Source organism: Polypterus senegalus, chromosome 10, assembly GCF_016835505.1.
Source record: "Polypterus senegalus isolate Bchr_013 chromosome 10, ASM1683550v1, whole genome shotgun sequence".
Lineage (NCBI taxonomy): Eukaryota > Metazoa > Chordata > Cladistia > Polypteriformes > Polypteridae > Polypterus > Polypterus senegalus.
This window is the reverse complement of record NC_053163.1, coordinates 174,217,281-174,232,139: the sequence shown is the minus strand read 5'-3', so window position 1 is coordinate 174,232,139 and position 14,859 is coordinate 174,217,281. Positions and strand designations below refer to the sequence as shown.

The 14,859-nt window shown below is 37.0% G+C and overlaps 1 protein-coding gene across 9 annotated transcripts in view; it reads right to left on the bottom strand.

The window, feature by feature from the left end:
* ctnnd1 (catenin (cadherin-associated protein), delta 1) overlaps positions 1-14,460 on the bottom strand; it is an 81,864-nt gene extending 67,404 nt beyond the window's left edge. For 4 of the 9 annotated variants that reach the window (XM_039767618.1, XM_039767619.1, XM_039767616.1 and 1 more), the window contains exon 1: positions 13,993-14,198. The gene's annotated coding sequence lies outside the window, so the exon portion shown is untranslated. Of the gene's footprint in view, positions 1-13,992; positions 14,199-14,228 lie in introns of those variants that run through there. The other 5 variants (XM_039767621.1, XM_039767623.1, XM_039767624.1 and 2 more) reach the window with 3 other exon arrangements.
* Between the last annotated feature and the right edge of the window lie 399 nt (positions 14,461-14,859).

Genomic DNA, 14,859 nt, shown 5'->3' with positions numbered 1-14,859 from the left:
GTTAGAGATTAATATTATTCACTTTGTCTGCTAAGAAAGCATCACGTTATGACTCACAATTAGACCACTGTATGGGACCATCAGAAATTATTTAATCCAATGACCTTTGACACTTGATAACTCTGGTTAGCATCTCCTACATTTAACTTTGTTCTAGCTTATCTACCTTATCAACAATGCAGACCTCTGGGATCATTTACATGCCTGTCTTTAAATCTTTAGTTTCGGTTGTAAATGGCTACCAGCCCCCCTTCTTTTCAAGCACACTTTTCAAAAAACAACAATGTACATTCCAGCCTTGGCCTAAACAAGTCCAGGCTTTACAGGCAAATTCCTGGTAAGCAAAGGAATTTCATCTCTAGGTCATGTCTGCCACTGTTAACCTTGTCTAAAAATCAGAGCAAGAGAGCCACAGTGGCCCAATCCTTTAAAACAAACAGCTGAAGCAATGCTTATTTTATTTATTCCAAGCTGTGTAGTGGAAATAGTTAAATAACAATAGTATATATACATTAAAGTATGAAAGAGAACTGACATTTTATAAAAAATATTTTTATGCACTGGACACAAAAACCATGTATCAATCAGATGCCAGCCTCAAATTTTGAGCTCTCTGCCACAATCATGGTTAAACACCCCAACCTTTGGGATGGGGGAGTGTGAATTTAACATCTAATGGCCCATCCCATTTTGGTATGATTATTTCCACTAAGATATTCTGAAGTGGTCAGAGATGACCTTCCCACAGCATTAAAAGACGACATAGCTAGAAGATGGTCTACTCCATTAAATGTCAATGAATGGATAGACTTACACTGATAACCCAAGTACCATCCACTACCATGTGCAAGTCTGATGAATCCAAACAAATTTTATGTTCATTCTCTGGATTTGCTACATGTCAGCAAAGAGACAAATGTATTTTTCTACTGAGTTCAAAGAAACAAGCTATCTGATCAGTAAAACAAGAAATGCAATTTACTTAAAGCAATGTACACATTTGTTGTGTGTTAAGATTATGTAAGGACAAACTGCAAAAGTGAAGTCAGAATTAAACCTTTTACAAATTGTAAAATAGTGAAAAGTCAAGCAAAATGATACCTTTTATTGGCTAACTAAAAATATTACAATATGCAAGCTTTCGAGGCAACTCAGTCTTCAGGCAAGATGTAAAATTCTGACCTAATCCCACAGCATGAAAAGAAACAGATAACATAGATCACAACAGTTTATATACCCCAATATTCAAACCAAACTAAATTCAATCACAGCATGTCAATATAATTAATGTTTTATTTATACAACAATCTACATACCTTCAACATGGATTTTTTTCAGGTATTATGCAAATACAGAAGACAATGAGCCAAAAAACAACATGAAGTGCTTCTGGGGTATAATGCAATTCTGTACCCTTGTATAATGAAGAAGAAACTGTATGAACTATGTTGACCGACCAATTGTAGTACAGGCAAAACATACAAAAACAGATTTTTGACAAACAGCAGCTAGAAAAATACCAAAGAAAACTGGGTAACAGCATTACGAAGTAATACTAGTTAATTAAAATAACACCTATCAAATACTGTGTGTGTATATGTGTGTATATGTATATACATACACACACACATACATGTATACATACAGTACACACACCCCCCACATGCCTGCTTGACAAACAGATTTGAGATTTTGACTTCTATTCACAAGCAAAATATAAAAAGGATGCATGAATGTTTACAAACATTTCTACTTAGGATAACAGAAGTGCCAAAGAGTCAAAATGTAAAATGCATAATTTGCTTTAAACCAGAACATTTAAATTTAATAAAATCTCAAAACTTAACATAGGAATTGAATGTAGCAATTGAATTTAGGTTACATATATTTACCACTGAAGGCTTTCACACTTTTGTCAGTGTTGCAGAGGACTTGAATGCCATAAAATGTTTTACAAGTTATTATTTACCTCTTATAGTGAAAGAAAAAAACGTTTCTGCCAAGCTTACTCAACACATGACAACCAATTACTTTTTAATTGTTCAGATCGTAGTTGTTCTCAACAGTATAATGAGACAATTTTCATGAAAACCTTGCTAAAAGTTGGATCACCCAGTGTGCTGCTGTTTCTTAACTTCACTGCTTCCCTCAGTATACTTAGCGATAGCACCTTCCAAAAATACCTGATGAACTACAATGGACTTTACCAGAACCTGCAATACCTAGATGTGTTCCTAACTCTGGAAACATGCCGTCAGTTGAGGACACACTCATGATCATCCAAGGCAAACTACTGCAGGCTATTTATTTATTTATATAAAAAGTATAAAAATGTTTTATGAAGCACCCTAGCTACTTTACAACAGATTTGTTTTCAAAAGAAAACTGGGCAAAGCTGAACTCCAAGGTCAAAAAGTGTTCCTTATGAACTTTACATGTTTAATTTAACAGATATATTTAAAATATCCATTTGCCTTCAGACTTTAATATATAGTAAGCAACCACTTTGAGCAGAGCCTATCAGTATCAGGCATAATAAATAAAATAAAAAAAAAAAAACACCTATTCATGGATGGGACTTGAGTACTTAACATTTAGCCCATCATCTGAAGCCAATTTAGAGATGGCAATGAAACCAAAGTACCTGGACAAGGGGGTTAGAAAAGGCAGACACAGAACCTTGTCTAATTATAAAACCTAAAATTAAGCATCACAACCTTTGCCAGTCCATTCACAATCGTAGAATGGGGAAAAAGCAAGTATTGTGAATGCATGGATGCTACACGACATTTGATCCAAGCAGACGTGCACAGCTTTCTTAAACAAGTATTAAGATTTGTACAACTCCCACAAGACACAAAACAATCACACAACTTCGCCAAGGGAATGGGACAATGTACAGTAAAAGTAGTCTCTGGGAGCAGGTATTATCATATAAATCCTCAGCCTTTCTGCATTTGATACATTTTTCAGACACGTTAGGGCAGTTTCACATGTTAGAAATGTGCTGACAAAATGTTTCCCTATTAAGAAATCAGAAAATGTTAGAAAATGTACACATGACGTAACAGAAATGAAAGATGACTTATGCAAAACAGCATGTAATGCACGGGATTCTTTACTACTCTTATTCCTTGGCATAGACTTGAAACAATGAGAAATTACAACACCACTGAATCATACCAATATCACCAATACTTTTGCAGAGCAAGATGAGGTCAAGAACATCTCCACACAGAAAATGACATGATTTGGTGGTTCTGAAGTCATTAGTACAGCACAGAAACAAACAAAAGTGAGCACCACTCAATAGGGGTACTTCTCCATTTGGCTACTGTAGAAATAGCTGGATGCACCTAAACAAAGTCATGAAGCCCCAAAACAGCAGGTCTTCAGAATGTACCCTTTTTTTAATTTTGGATTAGTTACAACTTAGTTGCTAAGTTACCTGTGTATTGGGTAACTTAGCAATTGTAATGTGAAATTTTCTTAAAGTTAAAAAAAAAAATTAAATTAAAACAAATGTGTATGACCTTGCGATCTCATCTTCAGGTTTACTGGGAATTAAATCTTTTCATTTTTTTGCTTTTAATTAACAGAGGGAAGATAAATTTGGCCAAAACATTACGCTGAAGTTCTTATTTCACAATAATCCAAAGTTAAAGGAGCACTACAGAACCAACATCCATCACATTTGTCCCAAAGTAACATTCAGCATAAACAAAATTAAATCAACTAAAGAAATAACCATTATTGGGCTTTTGCAATTAATTCTTACAAGGTCCATCTATCCATTTTCTAAGCTGCTCATCAACTTTTTTGGTTCACTATAGCTGGTGCCTATCCTATCAGCACTTGACAGCTGGTACTAGCTAGCCCTTGACAAAAAGCAACACAATCACTCTGGCCAATAACAGCTCAACTTTCAGGGCTGACACTAAAGACAATTGTGGCATTTTGCTCCTGTTAAGCATGAGCAGTCATGAAACTGCATGTTAAGTTCTCTGAAAAGTTTCTGATGAGGAAGACACAAATTTCAAGGTGAGGTAGTTATACGCATTCCTCATGGCACAGAGGGTGGTTGTATGTTGCATATTGATGAGCACATGCAAATAACTTCAATGTGCTCTGTGAAAGTGTCAATAATGACCCTATAGACCTATAATAAACACTAGCATATTAACACCACAAACTCCATAGAAACGACGGAGTTGTTATACTAGCAGCACAAACCTTCTGCCATTTTTTGCTGAACAATGTGAACCTGGAAAACTTATTAAAAATACCATTCTTCTTAAGCCTTTTTTGGTCACACTAGGACTCTGCACTTCATTAAAATGGGGGAATTTACCAGTCACTTTCCCAGCTAGAGCCGGTGCTTTGCTAGCTAGAAGTAAAAGGAATTCACATATGGCTAGTCAGGGACTTTCTAATTTAGTGCCTTTAGCCAGAGACAGAGGCTTTAGTGGTTGTTGAACCATTCCTAGTACAAGATGTACCCACAATTTATTATGGTAATCATCACAACAAACGATGCAGGACTTTTTGTTGGTCTCAACTTTTACTGGTGGATGTTAAAAACTACACCACCCATTATCCACTTAGCTTATACTATTACTCATGTTCATCTTTACAAATGCATTGACCTAGGCCCTACCTAATGAAATTTACCATACTTTAAAAAAACAGCAGCTGTAGGAAGCTTCTCATCCATTGCGTATCAACAGTGACATTGTTTTAATATCAGATAAAGGCTATACAATTGACAATGCCACACACAACCACACTTCCAAGAGAAACCCATTAACAGAGCACACCCAGCCATTCTTGTATCTATTCTCAACAAATCAAAAGTGTCCTAAGCCAGTCTAAGGTAGAAGTAGGAGGACCATGATGGCAACCTGAAGATCAGCTAATCTTTTTTTACTATGTCATCTTGAACCTATATAAAAGCCATCAGAGCTGCTTTTTCCATCCATCCATCCCCAGTTGCCCAGTAGTATAAATCAGTCATCTGTGGCTCTCTATTGCTTAGGCCAAAATCTGAAGCATCCACACTCAATCTAGCATTTTACTTTCCAAACACTAGTGCACTTTAACCAAGAACAAGGGATGAGGATAAAAATGCACTGTGCAATGTTTACAGCTGAATGAACTCTTCAAATTTTGCAGTTTCAGCTATTTAACAAATACAAAGCAATGTGCTTGTGGCAAGGACTGTAACCAACAATCACTAAGCTGTTTCAATACAATTTTTCGTTCTCATTCAGTTACACCTGATGCTTCCAACAGTCTTAAGGCAGCGTTATTGTACTACCCTCACTGATTCTGCATCAAGAAAAAAAGATCCCTCAGCCTACATGATAAGCCAGAGTAGTGCAATTAGCTTTCACATAGCACAATAATGACCTCTTTAAAAAACCAATCATTGGTGCTGAATTAGGTGTTTAGGATGTACTCAAATCTTGTTTGCACTGATCTACTTACCAGTTTCAAGGCACTGTACCCTCTATACAGAATAAAAGTCAAAATAGAACTTCATGCACTGATTAAAACCCTTTGTACATAGATTCAAAAACAAAATTGTAATTCGTAGGCATGCCACAAGAACTAAACTTTAGTTCTAAATCAGTACCAGAATTCCAGAAACGGCACCAGCTTTTTTTTAAATCAGTATCTATTCTACTGAGAAAGTTGGTACTACACTCATGCAGGATTTTAAGTTGACAAGTTACTCCAGAAGGCACAATAATGCATGATGAAATGAGTAAAATCTACTTGTTTTTTTCCTTCACTATTACCTCCGGGGAATCAAGAATGTGTGCATTCTATAACTGAGCCTGCCCTTTTAATTAGCTTTTAAACCAGTGGAAACCTCCAGAAGCAATGTTACCAGACTAGCATAACAGCCTACAAAAACTATACAGGCCATACTCAGATAAACAGGTAAAGGATGCCATTAATGCAATAAATTATTCCTCCGTTTTACAAGACCAGTCCAGTATACCATTGATGTGAACCCACCAAGTAATTGTAACTGTATACCACCTCCAAACGTACTCCCTTAGCAGAGGCCAGACAGACTCCAGTTCCTCTGTGTTACCGATATGAAGTTGCAGACAATTCTTTCTGCATCAAGAAACAAAGTTCTCCACCTGACTCCTATACTTCATTTCCATTACACCTCATTAGGGCAATTAAATGTTAAATTAAATTGATGAACTGCCTTCTTGCATAGCAGGTCATGGCACATACAGGTAATGGGGTATTTTGTGTAGCACATAAAGAGGGCTGAAACCTGATATACCTTACACTATTTTAATGCTAGATGAATTTCATTTTATTCATGCAGAGACTCTAAGCAGTGCGGGGAATAAAAACAAACAGGAGGGAGTCTTGTCATCAGCGAGAATGAGGAATGGAGCAAGAGAGCATATTATACTTAAAACTAAAATTTGTAATACAGATATTGAAATTCTTGCTGTTGAAATCATCCACATTTTCTGCTGAGGTTAGATAAATTACATCATCCTTAAGGTTTACATTCCTCCCTCTGCAAATGAGAATTCCAACATAAATGATTTACTCCGTAATCAAGTCTATAAAGATGAACCATTCTAATCCTGCAGTTATAATATGGGTGACTTCAACCATGCAGCTTTGAAAAGAACTATGATATGTACCACTATCCGCGCAAGGGAAGAAAAAAAAAAAAAAAACACACAACACAACACACTGGACCTGCTGTGTTCAAACATTAAAGATGCCTTTAAATGTACCCCTGTGACACCACTGGGAAGATCTGACCACAATCTGATCCATATTATTCCCAACTGCATGCTTGTTATTAATCAGCAACCTATTACCATCAGGATAGTGAAGAAGTGAATACTGAAATGGCTCTGAATGCTAGCTTCTAAATGACAGACTGTGAAATGTGAACGTCACACAGGATATTAACTTCTATGTGGACACTTTTGTACCAATAGAAAAAAACAGTGCATAGCTTTCCAAACAAGCAGCCCTAGACTAACAAGGAAGTCTCCTGAATGTGAAGTGAACATGTCACAGCCCAGGTAAGTAAGTTGCATCATCCCGTCTGACTCAGCAACAGAAATGATTCACTCTGTGCCAAATCTTTTGACTAATCATTTTTAATACTGTACTGGTGACTATTAGGCCAATTCCTTTTATGGACACTGCTCTATCCAAATATTAATGTCTTTAAATATAAATCTGTGGCACAATCCAAGCAGGTTTTTGGGGTTGTTGCTGTTTTTATAATATTTACTTTGGAGCTTATGTAATATTTTACTTTCCCCTTGGGGACAAAAAGTATAATCTCATACAAATCTAAACAAAAAGAACAACTGTACCTGAATGATACAGAAATATCAAGCTATTAGCAATTTAATAAAAATAAAAAAATAAAAAAGTGTCGCAGTGTACTGTGTAACCTACAAACTAAGGATTCAGACTTCCATGTCTCAGTCCACCATACTAACTCTCCAAATGTCCAGTCTTGTGCCTACACAACAATCAGGAAAAGTTGTATGTGTCATTGCTGGCCATTCATCTGCTTAACTACAAAAGAATATACATAAAAAGCTAACCATAAAAAACTACATACATTTATAGAAAACACTATGAAATAAGCTACAAAACACTAGAAATGGAGAATATTGTCTAGCTAATTTTAATTAAGCTTAACATTTACGATTTTTCAGTAGTCTTGGTCATTTGTAAATATTTGAAATAAAAAAACCAAAACACAAACATTAAAGTCTTACCACTAACAGGTAAATTAGCTCTCTACAAATCTCTCCTCATAGTCTGTGGTTTTCCACTTACAACACATTTGCATAGAAAGGCTTATTTTACACCAATTTAAAGACAACTAAAAGGGAAGATAGCTCACTCTAGGATTTCTGCCATCAAAATAATTCCTATACGCTTAGTATACTAATTTACATAAAAATGTGAAATTTTCAAAAGCTAAGTCTTCTAAAACAGTTTTAAAAAGCCCCAAAACTCCAAAAAAAAATAAGTAAAAAAGCCCAACAGTGTGGTAACATGTATAGCAATATCACCCTGAACCTGTAAAAGCTTCAATACTACAAAAATCCCCCTTTACTAAGCACAGTATCAAAAATTTTGTCATCTGGTATTACCACCTGACTTCTACACAGACTCCCATTTCCACTCACATACTATACTCAGATATATTGTGTTTTTTAAAATCACATGTTTTTGAAAATGCAGCAAGTTTAAAGAACAAAACCGCACATGATACACCAAAGTTAAAAAAAAAAAAACACAATTTTCAGACAATGTATCCAATGATAACTAAAACATCTAAAAACTTGCTTTGCAAAATATAGACAATAGCATAAACATTGGAGACATCTTTGGGTACATTAAGACTTAACTTCTTAATTTTGTTTTTTTAAGAAATTCAGTATAAAATGTACTACAAAAAGGTTGGCAATTTACTTCTCTTTTATCAAGAGTCACTACGGACCACAAACTATCCAAACTGCAATAATCCAAACACAGATAATTTAAAGTTAAAAAGCACATGCTCTACATTGTGCATTTTAATGCCATCGTGAAAATACAATATATGAACCATAAACAAAAGCCACACAGTTTAAATTAGACTGCCCTAATTTTATTTTACATAAATACTGTTACTTTACAAATTTCTATTAAATTCTACATAATTTGTCAAGTTTGCAGTACACTAAACAGATTGTTTAACATGCTCTAAACTACTTACCCAGTATCATTAAAAAGATGAATAACCATTAACGTACGTTAAAGTATTCAGTGTGTATCCAACCCAAGACCCCCACACAGAAAAAATACTAAATGAAGCCCCTTACCTTTTCAATCCATTCAACAAAGACTTGTTATATCAAAAGAAACAGAAAGCTCAATTTGCATACAGACCTGTTCTTGTTGGAGAAAAAGAATTACAGGCTTTATCTTTAATACTCTACCATCAACTCAACATTTTATAAAAATGAATACATCAAAAAAGTTCAGAAAATGTTCTAGCATTACACTGTGGAAAATTGGTCAGCCCTAAATCTTTCTGGTTTTAGCACCTTGCGTTTTAATCTCGCACACTATTACTGCCAATATAGGACCTGCTTATTAACTGGAAACTATAAAATGGCTCTGCATGCATTTACCTACGGGCCTTGCGATGGGTGTACAGCTGCTTCTGGCCTTGCACCCTAGGTTGCCAATATAGACACAACCCCATCAAGACACCTTGTTACATAATGCTCTTATTCTTGAAATTTTCCAGAAGTTGTAGGCTTTTGCTTCATCTAATTTGACAATCAGAAAATAACCCGTTTAGGAAAGGGGCTTATTTACAAATAAACCATTTAAGGCTTTTTTTAGGTTTTGATTTTTAAAAATGTTGTCTGCTATAAATCACTAATGTGTTTTGGTCCCAGCCCTTCAAGTATGGCGAATTTCAAAATGTTATTAAAATTGCACTGTTGCATGACTAGAATAGAGGCGCAAAATAATCTGTATGCGTTCAAAGCTGATTTAAGTTAAAATTTAAAAGTAAACACAGACATACTGTACACAATCTTACATGTGTCAGATCACAGAACTAGAACTGCTTTTAGCAGGTTCAAACACAAATAATCCGTTTCAAGTTTCAGCCTATCCCCAGCACCATCAGAGCTTAAAATGTCTACCCCAACACTACCTGTATGAAATGAAATCATCCAACTGTTTTTGAAACCCACTGATCCAGTGAAATCATATAAATTAAACACATCTGAAGTGTGAAATTTTGCTTCTTTAAAGCATACAGGAAGCTAAACCCTGCATTAAAACTTAAATTTTTTATAACACCACAATCAACGGGTACATTAGATATTAAGATTACAAAAACAATTTTATCAAGAGATGCTACCATAGTCAAGATAAAACCAAAAGGAGGGGGACGAGCAACTAAATTGGAGACATTTTATACAAATATCTGAAAACTTCAAATGTTACTACTTAAATAACTTAAGAGTTGAATATAAAACCCAAAATTCATAGGAAATGTAGAGGTGTGGTGCACTGCTACAACTACTTGAGGGTCCAAATCAGTGACAGGCTGGACTGGTCTTGTAACACAGTGAAACTTAAAAGAAAAGTTCAGGGCAAACTCTCCATTAGGAGACTGCATTCCTTTAAGGTGGATAGGGACATCCTTCGGATATTCTACAGCTCTGTGATGGGTCAATGTGTTCCTGTGAGGCGGTAGGCCAGTAACCACTCCAGGACAGGCCATCTGAATCAGTGAGGTAATTAAAAGGACAGGCTCAGTTACGGTATGCACTCCCAACCCAAAGAAGGTAGGATGAGGAGAGAATGAAGACAAAACGGAGTCCAATTGCAAACAATGCAGCACCAATCCTCTCTCTGACAGAGTACTTTAAGCCAACAAATTATTCAGAAGAAGTGTGTCAAGAAATCCTCACAACAACAGAGGCTTCTTCATAGCAGTATGCCTGCATAATGCCTCTCTATGACTAACTGCCATAAAAGAAAAAGTTCTCTCCTTTTAGTTTTCTTTCTTTAGTCATTTTGTTGTGCATTAAGACTAAGACCACAGTGGATATTTGTGTGTGTATACACACACACATTATATACATATTTATTCATTTATTCGATGAACTTCTGTAAAAAGAACTTTTCCCCTAGGGAACAAAAAGTTCAAACGATCACTTATGTCTGCTTTAATTACAAGGACAACCAGTCTCGTAAATGTTGAACAAGGATATTATGCTTTTTATGGAAGGCGCCGTAATACATAAGGTAACTGAAAATAAGCAAACTAACAAGTGCAACAGCTCAATTCACATAGTAAGAAAAGATCTAAAACTAAACCAATACAAGTAAATCAGTGCATTACTGGTTGTGCACTAAAACTGCATAAAAGTTCATATACAGTATACCAAACTCTACAGTAATTACACTAATGAAATTCTGCATGAACATACTGAAGATGGGCAGAGTCCATTTTCCAACCCGAGGTCAAGCTGCAAGTATACTAGTTCAAAAATCTGAGTTCAATAAGTTTTTACCGCACTTCAGTCCGCTTTCAATAATATGCACCACGGTTAGAAAAAATAGACGTTTAAAGTACGTTTAAACTATAATCAACATAACTACCAAGTCATGTAAGCATTCTGTATTGTCTTTACATTGTCTTGCTCATTGGTAACCTGTATTATATTTCATGCACCTGACTTAAGAGATTGCGCAATTGCAGTTGTACAAACAGCAAATAAATCCTGAAAGCAAACAAATTTGAGTCAAAACCATTACAAGGTTCAATCTCTAAATTATAGCACAGCATAAAATTGAGCGAGTCAGTTAATGTGCCTGAGCAGTAAAGAGGACAGTAGCAGTGTGAATACTGTGGTCAATCCATTGCTCCTGAGAATGCACCACATAAAAACTAAATATACTCTACAAATTAACATGCTTGAATGATGTTACCCAATGAATGAAGCCAGAATTACGCTGAACAACAGTTCAGAGACAGACGGGGCTCTTAACCAACGAATGATAGGGAGAGATGGCTCTTCAAGTCAAGAAGCCACTACCCCTCAAGTCTTTACGTTTCCTATACAAGATGCATGGTCATAATTTCAAATATAACAATCTTTTACCAAAAAAGCAGTTTTACAAGTTTTAAACAGACAAGTGCATAACAGACTTGTGGATTACTCAAGATGAGTAATGCAATTTTTGTTTGGTTTTTGCCATCGGCATTTTTACCACATTTGCCATTATACAGCACTGGTCACTTATGTTTGATGCCTAGTGATGCACGACAATGTGCTTATAGGGGTTCCCTCCATTCTGGTCCTCCTGAAATGAAAACCCCTCAGTTTTAGGGCATTCTGGACCATAGGTCATGCAAGAATTTGATGCTTACTATAATAAAGAGCAAGACAATGTGTCTTCCACAAAAAATAATCCGGTTGTGTATGTCACATGAACAGACCCCAGACGTTCACCCTTACTGGTAAATGTGGGCTCAAAATTACTCCTTTTTGCAAAACTGTAAGAAATGAGCATCAGTAATAAAGGGGAATGACATTTTATATTTCAAGGTTGCAAATCACAAACATGATCTTTTTATATTTGATTCTTCAACAGTGACCGCCCAGCCTTCTAAGACCATTCCCAAAAAGTTAAAACTAACAAAATTTCAAATATAAGCAGGAGAGATATTGCTTTAGATTATTTCAAGATAATTGATTATGAATATCAAGTTATTCTAGCTGTCTATGGAGCTCTATCAAAAGGTGAAAAATGACAAATTTCTATACCAAAAAAAGAGTATTTAGACTTTACATTCCTGGTTATTATGCCAATTCAGACTTTTTGACTTATGTCATAACCTTCTTTCCATTCTGCATGAAAACATGTGATTAAACATTTTTCTTGGCCAACAAAGTACACAGGATAAGTCACAACATATATGGTAAGTGACATGCCATTCTGCACATACTCCATTTCTTAAAGTTAACACAAAAAAAAAAAAGAAATGAAGAATGAATAAACTTCACCATCTCAAGCTCAGTGTCAGCATCATAAAGACAAGAGGGTGTCCCAGTAACTAAAAGCTGGTCAAAGGACTGATCGATTACCAAAGTGTTTAAACAATGAAATATAGAATTATGAGCAAAAGTTCAGCAATTTACAGGTTTTAATAGAAGGTCCGGCAAAACTACACTGCAAATGACGTCTTAACCCATTAATTACACAGTGTAAAATTTCATGGACAGCTTCTTAATAAATAAAAAAAAAAACCGTCCTCTAGTAACTTAAATACAAATAACTTGTTTAAAAACTGGACACACCATGGGGTAAGCATGATCAGTGACCCGTTTCTTTAATCTAAAAACAATTGATCCGAGTTAAGTGTATAAAATAGTACCCTGATTATACAATGTAAGACACTGGAAACAGTAGAAACCAAATCGACGTTTTCCCACATCATTTCACGTCGCAATTCCGTAATTTGTAGTAAGCCTGGCCGCCAAATGGTTTACAGGCTGGAGACAGTGAAACCAGGAAGGTGCAAACTAAAAACTAATTTTAAAAAATGCTACTTGAAACCATAGCTGCCATCATTCTCCCTCTTTAGGTAATGAATCTCCGAAAATTATCGCACACTTTAATGAATAAAGTTGCTGAATTGGGGGGGGGTGTGAATAGATGGAGGGGAGGGGCGCCCAGGTGTATCGCGCAGGTAGAGACGCTCCCTTGCATGTAATGGCCGCCGGCTTCGCGGCGCACCCTCTACCGTATTTCACACATACACCTAACCTCCGACAGTATTTGCTCTCTGACCCACCCTAAATCCTAAGTGCCAATACAACAGTCTAAACCTTTTGATTAAGCGCTTCCTCCTGCTTCTAGGCACACTGGACAGTAAAGTCGCACACCTACTACCTTATTCAGAAGGTCCAACGCGTCAGGTCGAATTGAGATTGAAACCGGAGTATTGATGATGGAGACCAAAAACAAATAAATTAAAAAAAAAACCGAAAGAGCGCCTGACGTTCCGTTTACTGCAAGGGCAGTAGCAGCTTTGCAGTGCCCGTTACACAAAACAAGAGAGCAAAAGCGTTTAGAAGTCTTATCCCGTGCCAACTCTGCGCGGCACTCCTTGCTGGGGAGTCCTTCAGCGTTGTCCAGATAACCTGTCCAGCCCTTCACCTCTACCGGAGTAAACACTTCTCCTCCGGGACAGAAACTCAAAGACAAAAGCAAGTGAAACACAGCAGTCGAGTGCGGGACCCAACCCGCGGGGCTTCGCTTCGTGTAAACTCGTCTTGAGGGTCCCAAAGAGACATGAAAAACAAAACGTCAAACAACTTACTTTGTGCGCAGCACTTCCCGCGGGTGTGCTTAGTGTTATTTTTTTCTTTTCTTTTTTTTTTCCTTTCTTACCTTGGGTTTCGACTTTCTGTTCACAGGCCTTACAAACTCAAACACGACAAGTAACAAAAACGAAATAAAAAAAAAATGGAAGGAACTGCCCACTCGAAACTTGGCTGTTTTCTTCGACACGCCAGCAAATTCCAGGCCCGTGTCGCTTCCCAGGTTTGCGCCCGTCTCTCCGCGGTTGGGCTATCAGGGCGTGTATGAAAAGGGGAGGGAAGAAGGCAGGGCGTGTTGTCGCTTACTTGTGGCTTATTTTTTCCCCCCTAGTCGTTATTGCTTCCGAGTCTTCCGGTTGATCCAGGTGTTCTCCGCGTCCACGCCGACGTCTCCTCTGGACGGTAATCAGCGACTGGAATGAAACAAGGAGACGGAAGAGCTTTTCATCGCTGGCTACTGTAGCTTCATGTACCGCTGGCTGACACGCACTCCCAACAAACACACTCACCGAGACTCCAGCGGCGATCCAATAGGAGCGTCCAGTCAATGTTGGGATTAGGGTGGGGTCATGTTAGAACGGTCCAAGTATCCAATCAGGAGCAGCGTTCTTCAGATGTTAGGCAATGACAAAAAAAAAGTTGGAACGTAAATGTCTGGTATTTGTGTCTTCCCGATAACAGGAATACCAGCGTGTGCGGTGTGAGAGCGCGACTGTGTGGGGGGCTTTTCAGTCACTCCCAAAACATTAAAATGATCGGAATTGACGCCCACAATCATTTACTAACTTCTCAAATGTGTAATTTATAGACGCGAGTTTTCGGCAAGAGTTAAAACTTGATTTAATTGTTTTGTGCTGGACGCTGTCTTTGCTCTTCCCTTTGCGGTATTGAGGTCGGGGAAGTTCGACTTTGACCTACTTCCCTGAAAAAAAACAGA